Source organism: Neophocaena asiaeorientalis, unplaced genomic scaffold (genome assembly GCF_003031525.2).
Source record: "Neophocaena asiaeorientalis asiaeorientalis breed wild unplaced genomic scaffold, Neophocaena_asiaeorientalis_V1.1 scaffold45, whole genome shotgun sequence".
NCBI classification, from domain to species: domain Eukaryota; kingdom Metazoa; phylum Chordata; class Mammalia; order Artiodactyla; family Phocoenidae; genus Neophocaena; species Neophocaena asiaeorientalis.
In genome coordinates, this window is record NW_020174642.1 from 9,152,298 (window position 1) to 9,163,750 (window position 11,453).

The following is an 11,453-nucleotide window of genomic DNA, read 5'->3' on the forward strand; positions in this document are numbered from 1 at the left end:
ATGTAGATGTTCCCAATGGAAAGTCCGAGGAATCCTTCAAGGGAAGGTGTCAACAGTGACCATATGTGAAACTCAGGGAGCACCCAAACCATATCTCAACCACAGCGGTCATTGACCCCCCCTGCCCTCCCCTCACCCCTACTCTCTCAGACCTAACCCTGGAGGGCCCACTGACGTGAAACAGGAAAGGTGACAGAAGACCAGAGTGGAAATAGGAAAAAGTGTCTGAACCCCTCATCCCCCCAGGGCTTCCCATCTTAAGGCAAGTTGGGGCGGGAGAACCTTCAACTTTGAATGCCATTTGGAGTTTTGGCCACCAAAATATATTGGACTTTTTAAATAGAGAAGCAAGACCATTTGGGGGTCTAAAATTGTCTAGAACTCCTTTTTACCATCCAACAGAGATTTAAGGAGTTACCGAGCTGCTCAAGATTTCATCCAAGAGCAGGGCTGGGGGAATGAGACCACATCAGACGGGGGAAGCAAAGAATAAAGTCTCTTACGAAGTTTACGCACGCGGGCAGGTCAGGGAAGAGAGAAACTCTGGCTTCCCAAACCCAAGCAGGCACCGGATAAAAGCCAAGTAACCACGATTCTAGAATTACAATGAATAAAAAGAAATGGAGAAATAAAGGAATCTATTCCACCTAACATTCTTGTAGTCTTAAAAATAATAAGTATCCCATTTATCTAACTACAAATGAAGTATTTTCCTCTCATAAACTTTGTCTTCTGCCACATTCCTTCCTTCAATGTATTACCCAGAATTTAAATATTCGGCTTTTCACTTCATTTGGTACTCTGTCATTCCTTTTTCACGGAATGAAATTCATCTCTTTGCAGAAGGTTCTTTAGTTAATTAATGGCACATGATCAATAAGACAGAACGGTGATTCCTTGCAAATGGCTCAGGGCTGTGTTTCTTCTGGCCCTGGGACAGCAGTGTCACAAGTTGGGAAAGGTTGGCGTGTTTACTTGGACCAGGTGGTCCACGGTTCACACATAAGTTTTTGCACACGTGGTCATGGCATCAGCTACCACGGAAGCTCTAGGTCTCCTGTCCCGGCGAAGGATTCTGCCGTCTGCACCTGGTTCTCAACTTCTCTAGTGGTTTGTTCCCTGTTGCTCGTTCCAAAAATGTCCCCTCCTCCTCCTTCTACCCTCAAGGGTTGGTTCTTCCTCCCTCTGCCTGCTCTCACTGGGTTTTAACCAAATCATCAACCTCAACCTCTGTCCTGAGCTTCAGTTTCATTCATTAACCTAATCCAGGGTTCTTCAACCATGGCTGCACAGAAGAACACCCCATGCTGCTTTCCAAAAGTACCAATGCCTGGGTTCCTCTACCATGGATCTGAGTGTCTGAGAGACAGCCTGGAGATTTACACCTTCTGATGGCTCTCCAGGACGGCAGCACACCAGTGACCCATGCTGCTCCTTTCTCATGCCAGGTTAGCGTATTTCCCCATGCATGTCAGTGCTGCCACCACAGTTCAGTAACAGCATCCTTGAGGATATAGACCATATTACCCCATGGCCCCGAGGGGATGATGCTCATTCCAAAGACCCTCAGTGGACAGAGAAATGGCTGAGAATCCACTACTGCAGGGTCTGGATGAGACGTAAGCCAAAGAGCATGGTGCCCTGGGGAAGTGCCCCTGACCCTTCACCATTGAAAGGGAAGACGGTACCTCGCTACCTTACGTGGAAGGCACTTTCATGCTCTGTGAGCCTAGGTCTTTGTTAATTACCTGTAATTACCTGCGTCTGTTTTCTTTGGGGCCACTCTTTTCTCTCATGTAGTAGTGGAAGATTCTTTTTTCTTCCCCTTCCTTTTTTTTAATTTTTAAATAAAATCATTCGGCCTCTGCTCTATGGAATTTCCATGAGACAAATAGCTCATTGGTCCAAGGAGCTACAGTTTCTCAAGAGAAGAAGACATGGGTAGTGTTATAATAGGTAAATGCCCCAGAAGAGAATTAGCCATTAGCTCCAGCCTGCGGGAACAGGAGAAAATTTCATGGAGGTGGTGACTTTTGTTACACACCTTAAAGTAGGAGTTTGTCAACTGGAGAAAATAAAGTGGAAATGGAAGGAGTTAGAGAAAATACCTGGAGAATGGGGAGATGTACGGGCAGTAAAGCGAAAATCAGAAAACAAAGGTGAAAATAATGCCCGGATAGACGGCTGCCTGCCGGTGGACACAGCGTCTGGAATTTCACAACCAGGTGTGTGAGGCTCAGGAAATCAAATGGAGAAGGTGAAAGACAAAACTCCAGCAGATGGAGAAACGACACAGATAGAAATCTGGTTCCAACAAAGCACCCTCGCATGTAACAGCTGCGGTGACAAACATAGACCCTGATTTTCCATCTGTGTTTCTCCAGAAATTGTGTTGGGAAAAGAAAGTAATCATATCCTCACAATATTTGGCTTTGTCACAGGTTGAAAATTTGTTCACAGCTCCTGGCTGGGCCTCTGTTTAACAGGGTCAAGAACGCTATAGGGACTTCCCGGGCGGTCCAGCGGTTAAGACTCCACACTTCCACTGCCAGGGTGTGGGTTGGATCTCTGGTCGGGGAACTAAGATCCCACATGCGGTGCAGTGTGGCCAAAAAGTAAAAATAATAATAAGTAATAAATAAATAAATGCTATAAATCCTTAACTTGAGTCATCCACGAAAAGGAATATGGTAATGAAGTTTAACTCACACAGAAAAATAAAATTTCTTTTTATAAAAGCAATTTCTGCCTATATAGTCAGGCAACTGTGCAATCCTAATTGTGCAAACTCTAGCTTCTGTTTTGCTTTCAAAGGCTTATGGGTGGAGGGGCAGGTGGCAGGAGGGGGAGGGGGCAGGGATGCAGGGAGAGCAAGTCTCAGGAGCAAAAGGAATGAGATGCATCCCTTAGCACAAAGTTTTAATCATTCTTTGCCCCTGTAACAAAACAAACGACTGCTTTTAACCACATGTGTCTAAAAGACAAATACCAGCATTTACAGAATTGGAGAAATTCCAAGGATGCAAGACTGTGGCCAATTATGCTGCAGCCCGGAATAAGTGACAATGACCAGCTGACGGAATCAGCCTCTTGAAAAGGGCCTTTATAATTGAGTCCCGGATAGACCCCTAACTAGGGTCCCTGGGTGCCTCTCCAACATGGTGCATTTTAATTGCTTAGGCTGGCATTAATTTGATGTCTTTGGTCTGGCTCAGCGTCCTTTTATAACCCTTCTATCTGGCCACCAATCAGGTACAAAGAAAAACTCAGCCACTGCATCCTTTCTCCCAAAGGCAGTTGTAGTATTTTATAGAGAGGTGATGTTTAAAGTTTAATGAAGGCAGAACTAGGATGGAAGACGGACAGAAGAGGCGTGAGCAGAAAGAACTTGTTCTAGAATAAACAGGTAGAGTGGCAGAAGGAGACGTTCAGGGAGCCAGCGAGAGGCCAGGGATGGACCTGCCTGTGGATGGATGGGTGATGCCTGTGATGCCAATGGTCAGAGGCCAGCAGTCAGAGCAACAAGATGGCTTCAAGTGCCCAGCAGGCAGGGTGCGAGCCTGCAGCGGGGGAGAACCTGGCATGAAGTCAGCTCGCTGTTCCTACCTGTTGCAGTAACTCACTGCGTCCTAAAGCGGCTTGCTCTGGCAGAGGCAGCCCAGCACTCTACTCAGTGCTGTTTGCCATCCCCCAGCTCCACCTGGGGACCACACAGCTCCTCTCCCACCTGCTGGCAGGGCAGACCTGCCATCGCAGGACTTCCTGGATGCCCAGATTCCAGTTGACCTCCTTTCATTTGGAAACCAAAACGTGGCACAGAAACGGCTCCAAGTCAGGCTAAACAAGTCCCATCACAAACGTCTCTTCTGAAATGTATGTACATGTCTACGGGACATTCTGGGTTGTGTGCAAGAACAGAAGGTTATAGAGTGGAAGGTCACTATTTCATGACGTCAACTCAGCAGGAATTTTGAATGAAACCTGCCATGCTGTTCCAGAGATAACTTCACTTTCTCATTAGAAACAACAGAAAGAATCCTGCTGCTGTTTTGGGGGATGCGGTGTTTTGATATGCAAAAAGCTCACTGTTGTCAGACACCGAGAGGGGGTTCTTTTCACGTGAAGGATTTAGCCAAAGAATAGCCCTCTGACCAAAACTCTGACCCTTCAGGTTAGCCACTGTGCCTTCCAGAAACTAGCGGCAGGACGGCAGGTATGAAAAGCAGAGGAGGGAACCTCGCCTGCACCTTTGCAGACACATCAGTGGACTCCCAGACCAGAGAAATGAGGTTTTAAGTATTTTCCTGCCCAACATGAACTTGACCGATCTCATGTCCTCTGTCCTGACCAGTAAGTTGATAGAGTTAGCTGTTTTGAGGAAAGGGAGTTCATCTGGGGGCTCCAAGCAGGGGGAATTGGGAAGGACTGATTGGTTTGAATCAGTCAACACCTTAAATCCAGAGTCTTCAAAGAGGCAAATAAAATCTGACAAAAGGAAATCGAATGAGAATAGAGACCTTCACTGTTACATTCTAACATAAGAAGAAAATTACACTGGCCAGGAAAGGGATAGTTGGTTAAAAAAGGGGGCATCTTCATGAAATAGTCAAAGGGGCTCGTCATAAATCAGTAACCACCGGCCCTCGTCAAAGAGGCAGCAACATTTTGGTGTCATCAGGGAAGCAGGATTCTCAGAGAGGCAGAACGTGGAAAGACCCAGCGTCCACATGAGGGTCCATGGCACGGTGTACACAGCGCTTCTCGAAGTGTGGTCCCCGGACCGGCAGCAGCCTCACTTGGGAACCTAAGAAGGTGATTGTTGGCCCCCGCCCCAGACCCACTGAATGAGAAATTCTGGACGGGACCCAGCCACCTGTGTTTTTAACAATCCCTCCAGGTGACTTGGAGGCATCCCTCAAGTCTGAGGACCACTGAGCTCTGAGCAACTGCTAGTTTGGAGAAAAACAGCTACTGGGTTGATTGTCCGTTCCCACTGGACAGCGCAAACGCCTGCCTCAGAGAGACCAGAGAAAAGGTGCGGCAAAAATGGCCTTTATGTTGAGCTGCAAGTCTTCGTCCAGGAGAATCCCTAACTAGCTGCTTCGTCCCTGCTGTAGAAATGCCTTCCTTGTTCCCTAGAAACCGAGGCTGGGATGGCCATGTGCTCGGCAGGAGAGGCCAAGGACAAGGAGCAGGAAGGAGTTCTGTCTGCGGCCCTGCAGGCCAGCTGCTGGAGTGCTCCTATTTCCCTCTGCTGTCTCCCACCTGTCCTTGGGAAAGGGGCTCCCTCTGGGGGGAAGCCTTCCCCGGGAGCCTGGAGCCCCTCGATGGTCAGGGCACCTTCGCTGAACCCCACCGGGTGGCTGTCTGAGGGCTGGTGCCCCATCAGCCCTGCTGAGCTGGTGCGCAGGGTGCAGGGGTCAGGTAGAAAAGGAGAGAGCAGCTGGGGGCGCTCGCTTGCTTCCCGCAGAGTCTCCTGGGGAAGAGAGGAGACGGGATGGAGAGGAGGCATGGATAGTGTAGCATGGTACCTGAGGGGGCTGGACCAGAGCTCAAGGAGCTGTGCCCGCGAGAGACTTGTTCCGGGACACCAGGTACAGGAGCCACCCTCAAGGGCCAGGACCAGAGCAAGTGCCCATGTGGCTGAGCCAGTGAGAGGCCCAGCCAGAGGCAGCCCCATGCCCCCAGGCAATGGAGTGCGCAAGGGGGCTGGGGCAGGAGCCCTAGGCAGACTTTCTTTCCCCCAACGTACCCCTGGGGCTTCCTAGGAAAGTTCCCGGAGGCTCGAGGGAAGGCTGAGGGTTCCAGGAGCCACCTTGGAGATGTGCTGCTCAGACCTCCCTGCTGGGAGAAACTGCCACAAGGAGCCCGGGAGCGGCTGGCCTCCAGCCGCTGCATCTTCAGGACCGCTGCAGCCATCCCCTGCCACCAAGCTCTCCCAGGCTGCTCTGGCAATACTGAGCTTTGCAGGAGTATCAGGGCTGGGCCTTGCTGCAGGATGACACAGGACTCCTCCGTAGGCCATCTCTGCTCTGGGGTCCCCGCAGCCCTATGGAGACTTCCTCAGAGGGACATGGGAATCTGAGACTCTTCTTGCCCAGCCTCCTGGCCCCGCCCAGCCTTCACAGGTGTGGCTCAGCATCGCGCTCTGAAGCTCTCCCCCTCCTCTGCTCCTCCTGGACTTTCCCAATAAATCTCTGAGCTTCCTATCCCACCTTGGGGTCTGCTTCCCAGGAGCCGTGGAGGGACACATCCTGCTAGGGAGAAGGGGACTGAGAGCCGGCACACATCCAACAGCGAGATCCTGGTACCCACGCACAGGCTGAGGGGCTGGGGCCCGTGGCCACACCCTTCACACTATGTATAAATACAATGGCATCGCTCAGGACTTACGCACCAGCCACCTCCCAACTCTTCACGTGCCGTCACTCGTTTAATTCTTGCCACAATCCAATGAAGGAGGCTACTGATTTTACCTCCACTTTATGGGTGAGAAAACTGACATACAAAGAGGTGAACCAATTTACCCAGTGTCACAAAGCTACTAGGCGCTGGAAGAAGGACTCCAAGCCCCGCCCAGCCTCTCACTGGTCCACATGCATCCACCTGAGGACAAGAATTATCTATCATCCATCTATTCACCCACAGTGCCCAGTACATCACTGGTAGCCAGTAAACAGTTAATGGATAAATAAATGGAAATGTATGTATCATGAATTCTTTGGTTCCCAACCAATGGGCAGTTGCAACTTCATTGTGAGACGTCCTTGGGTCCATACTGGCCCATAAATGGAAAAAACATTTCTTCGCAGGTTTCTGCGTAAAGTTTTTTAAATGTATGTAGAAGCCGTTGTGATGAATTAAATAAAATTTATTGTAAGAGGTTGTTGAGTTCAGAGTTATTTTCTGGGTGCTGTTTCCGTTTCTTCCACCTCAGACACTAGAAGTACAAGAACCGCTGGTTGAGTTTCCACGACGTTTGGCCACATTAAAAAAGGAGTCGTAATACTGGATCATGAATCAGAATAAGGAGACAGAGAAAGAGAGAAGAAAAGCTGGAGAGGAAGATGGGATTTGAAGGAGTAGGGGGAGGAGGCGGGAAAGAGGGTGCAGAGAACCAGCCTTTGGGGCAAAAACCAGCATTTTTACATCGTATTCCATGTCCTTCTTCCCCAACAGCATTCACGTATGAAACGTTAATTTGATTTCTCTAAGGACCATCATCCTGATTGGCCAAAGCAGGATTTGAACTTGAGTTGTACTAGAAATGTTTGAGAGCCACATTCCATGTTTAAAAATCATCAGACTTTACTCAAGTCATTTTGGCCCATAATTAATGAATCAGCAAGAATGGGAGATCATTCAAGCCTTCACAGAAAAACCAGGCAAGTAGAAATGCAATCCGCTTCCTGCATTACCAGTAATAAACAACCTTTTATGTCATCATGTAAGATCTAAAAATAGTTCATTTTCAATTTTGAGCCCTTGAACATAATGAAAGGATGCTGTGCATAAAAGTCAGGTATTCATTTATTCTCTACATTAAAGGCTTCAGCAGTAAGAGCTCAATTAACAAAAAAGACCAGTGGGAAATTATACACAATACTTTTTGTTTATTACAGAGAGACTTTTCATTCCTATCTCACTGATGGGAAATTTTGTACCGACTTACATAACTCACACAAGGCATTATTGTCTCTGAATTCAAGGCTCTTACAAGTGACTGTGCAGAAAGAAACCAAATGGAAAAATGTGACTTTTAGAAAGTTAGTGCCATGTGTCATTACAAATTGTGAGCAGCATTTCCCAGACCACGGGTCAAGCTTATAGCCTTGGACAACCCTGCAATGCCGTAGCTGTGGCTTCCAGGAAGCACCAGGATCATGACTTAGGAATTCTGGATTCTAGTCCTGATTTAGGAGAGGGATCAACTCTCCAGAGACTCTTTTATGAATTCTGGGCATGTCATGTAAATTACCTCTAATTTTCTTCCCACTGTGCCCTTGTGCAAATAAGGAAACAGGATTAGTGAATTGCGGGCTTGGGTTCTCCCGCCAACTCACTATGACAACCTCCAGCCCCGAATTCCTCTTCTGCCAAATGAGATGGGTGATAAGCTCATACTTAAGATGTGCCTGCTACTTAAGTCTCTGCTACAGCATGACTAATTCTCAGGGTGGCTGGAGACAGGCCCAGGGTGCCAGGTAACTAAGGAGAATAGCAAACAAATATGAATATATATAATATATATATATGTGTGTATAAAACAACACTGAACCAAAATGGACATGCGATCAGAGGAAGGAGGAAGTAGAGCCTGGCTTTCACGCCCCGTGCTGCACTGGGCCTACCTCGTCAACATTCAAGAATGAAGTTTCCTGCTCTTTCCAAGCCTCAGTGTCCGTGATATGTGACCATTTGTGACTTTGCCGTGGCCTGTGTTTGGATGCCAGTGAGGAAGCTGGCATGTCGGTGCAAGTCACTTGGCTGGGGAATGAGCCTTCTGACCACCCAGCATCTCCATTTGCAAAAACCCCGGTGGTTCCCTGCTCCCTGTCATAGTGAGCAAAGCACCTATGAACTGATTGAACTCTCCGTCTTTTTGGAAATCAGTGGCCACCAAAGCCAGCCACTCACTGGCTAGTGCTGGCGATGGAGCTGAAGAGTAAGCGAGGCTGCCTCAGGAAGCAGTAGCTCTTTCTCAGCTACTGGAGTACATCCTGGAGACTCTGGGATCAAAATTCAGCAGTGCGCGGGTCTCTGGCGAGCCCACCGTATGCTGGGCTGAGAAGCTGTGTTATCACTGCATTTGAGAATTGGGGTATGTATTAAGTTCTCAGGGTGCATCTTTTAAGAATATCAAAGGTCTTTCCCATCAATTCCCCCATCTTTGCTGTGCCTAAAATTGCCAGAAATGAGAATGTGATTTTTCAAAATATCACCTGTGGATGCAATATGACTAGCGTGTTAACACATAACGTGGATAGTAGACTAATCGGGGCCATTTTCACAATCATATAACCTTTCCACTTGGCCTTTTTAGTATCAAGAATGTCTAACCAGGCCTCCTCGTGTTCTGGCATTGCTAGGACACAGTCGTAAGTTTCACATTACACACGCATGGGGAATGGTCACAGAAAAGGTGAAAAGCCAAAGGGGAGGAGATAAATCTGACACCTCCTGTGGTTCCAGAACACAGGGACTTTTGGTGACCATGGGGTCTCGAGTCTCTGGCAGAGCTGCTAAGCAGATTCAGTCTCGCAACTACCCCCAGGTGACTGTTTCCCAGACCTCTCACCTTCCAGGCAACAGTCTCCGGTAAGAGCTACATATTGGGATGTCCAGAGAAAAGCACACTATTTCAATGATTTCCAACACAAACACCCCAGGGATGAGAGAATGATTAATCGGAATGTGAAAAATAAATATAACTTTGATGCATGATCATTTTTACCCAATATATGTATGTACATATACACATACATATATATCATACAGATATATCTATTACGTACCGGTAACTATAGCAATATATTTTATATATGCTATTATATATATTTATATACACACATATAAAATGTATTACTATAGTTTCATGTGTGTAATTAGATTTTTATGTGTGTGTGTGTATATATATATATACACAATGGGTAAAAATGATAACACATAAAAGTAAAATATATTACAATAGCTACATGTATATTATTAATAGATAAATATATACATAAATAAGTGTGTATTGGAGCACATGCTCTGAAATTTTTTCCAAATGGTAGTGTATAATCCAAAATGCTCTAGATTATCTCCCTCATCTGGACACTGTATTTGCTTCAATTAATTTTAAGATTGTGTTTGCAATCAAATAAAAAACAAGATATTCTTCATTTAAATGTATGTTAAGCCAGGCCTCTCTAAACATGTACCTAGGAAAATACTCATTGAACAAAATATCAGAATTTCCATTCATCCCTATTCGAATTTATTTTCTACGCACTAGTTTTGCCTGACAGGGTTATTACATGTGTTCGTTCTTAACTAAGTTAAAAAAGGAAAAAGCGTATGAAAAACGTCTGGACAGGAGTGTGCAAAATGGCGACAAAAGTTTTTCCCAGGCAGTGGGTTCTCGGTGACTTATTCTGCTTCTTTACACTTTTGCTACTTTTGCGATGTTCTACAAAAAGTATGCATTTCTATGAAAACGGAAAGATAAACATGTGTAAGGCAAATATTTCAGTTTTATCACCCATTCTCTTCACAGCCCAGCTAGACCCAATGCCGCTGGTAAATGTTCTAAGTTCAGATGCCCTAAAACACAAGGCAGGATTTGATCTTGAACTTTTACTTGGTTTGAATGATGTATTTCCATTAAAATTTCACAATTTCAAATAACAGTAGCATTTGACAAAAATATATATCAAACAAATATGAATATATTATATATATATATATATATATGTGTGTGTGTGTATAAAACAACACTGAACCAAAATGGACATGCGGTCAGAGGAAGGAGGAAGTAGAGCCTGGCTTTCATGCCCCGTGCTGCACTAGGCCTACCTCTCAGGGCAGGAATCTAGCCTGCTTGACCTGGTTTGTCCGAATCAATTTCCATTTAGCTCCTGGGGTGATACTCCTTTTTCAATGTATTTGCAAAGCACCTGTTAGCCACTTCTTCTATAAGTTCTTGATTTACTGATTAATGGCTAATCAGCTTCAAAAAGAATGTTTAGCTCAACGGAGACCTTTGATCTGTTATCTGCTCACAGCAGCCTGATCAAAGCTGTTGTGCTTTTCTCAAGGGTACCAACATTACATCCTCATAAACATTTTACACCAACTTTGAGTGGAACAATACAGTTAACCAGTTACAATGTTTTTTTTTATTTTTTTAATAAGTGACTCAAGATGTGATTGGTCAGATCAGGGCAAGAGAGGGCGGGGCCAGTTCTTGCATCCCCTCGTCCCCCGTGAGACAGCCAACCAGCCACCCACATCCCCACTGCTCCCTGGACGGGCCAAGGGGATCCGAGTGTGGCTACATCAGCCCACATCAGCAGGACCACCAGGGTGGCCTCACGCTGAGCAGGTATGTCACCTCCTCAGAGCTGAGGACAAGCACAAGTCATCCTACCAAGACTTTAGACAGGCGAGCAGTCTTAAGCAGAAAGCGGACTGTGGATGTTTCTAATTCTGAGAACTGGAATGTGCGAGATAAACCCAGAGGCACTTGGATCTGTCTCCTGATGCAATAAGTGCTGAATGAGGTGAGTGAACGTTAATGAAGCCTGAGGAGACGGAGTCCAGGGGCACAGGCAAAGTACCATAAATACGTGGGCGATAAACCAGAGAGGTTTCCCAGCAGCGTTTTGACAGATGATGGCAGCAAAAGTAGCAAGAAGAAAAAAAAAAAAAACAGCTCCTGGGAAGAAAATAAGATCACGTGCTGGGTTCAA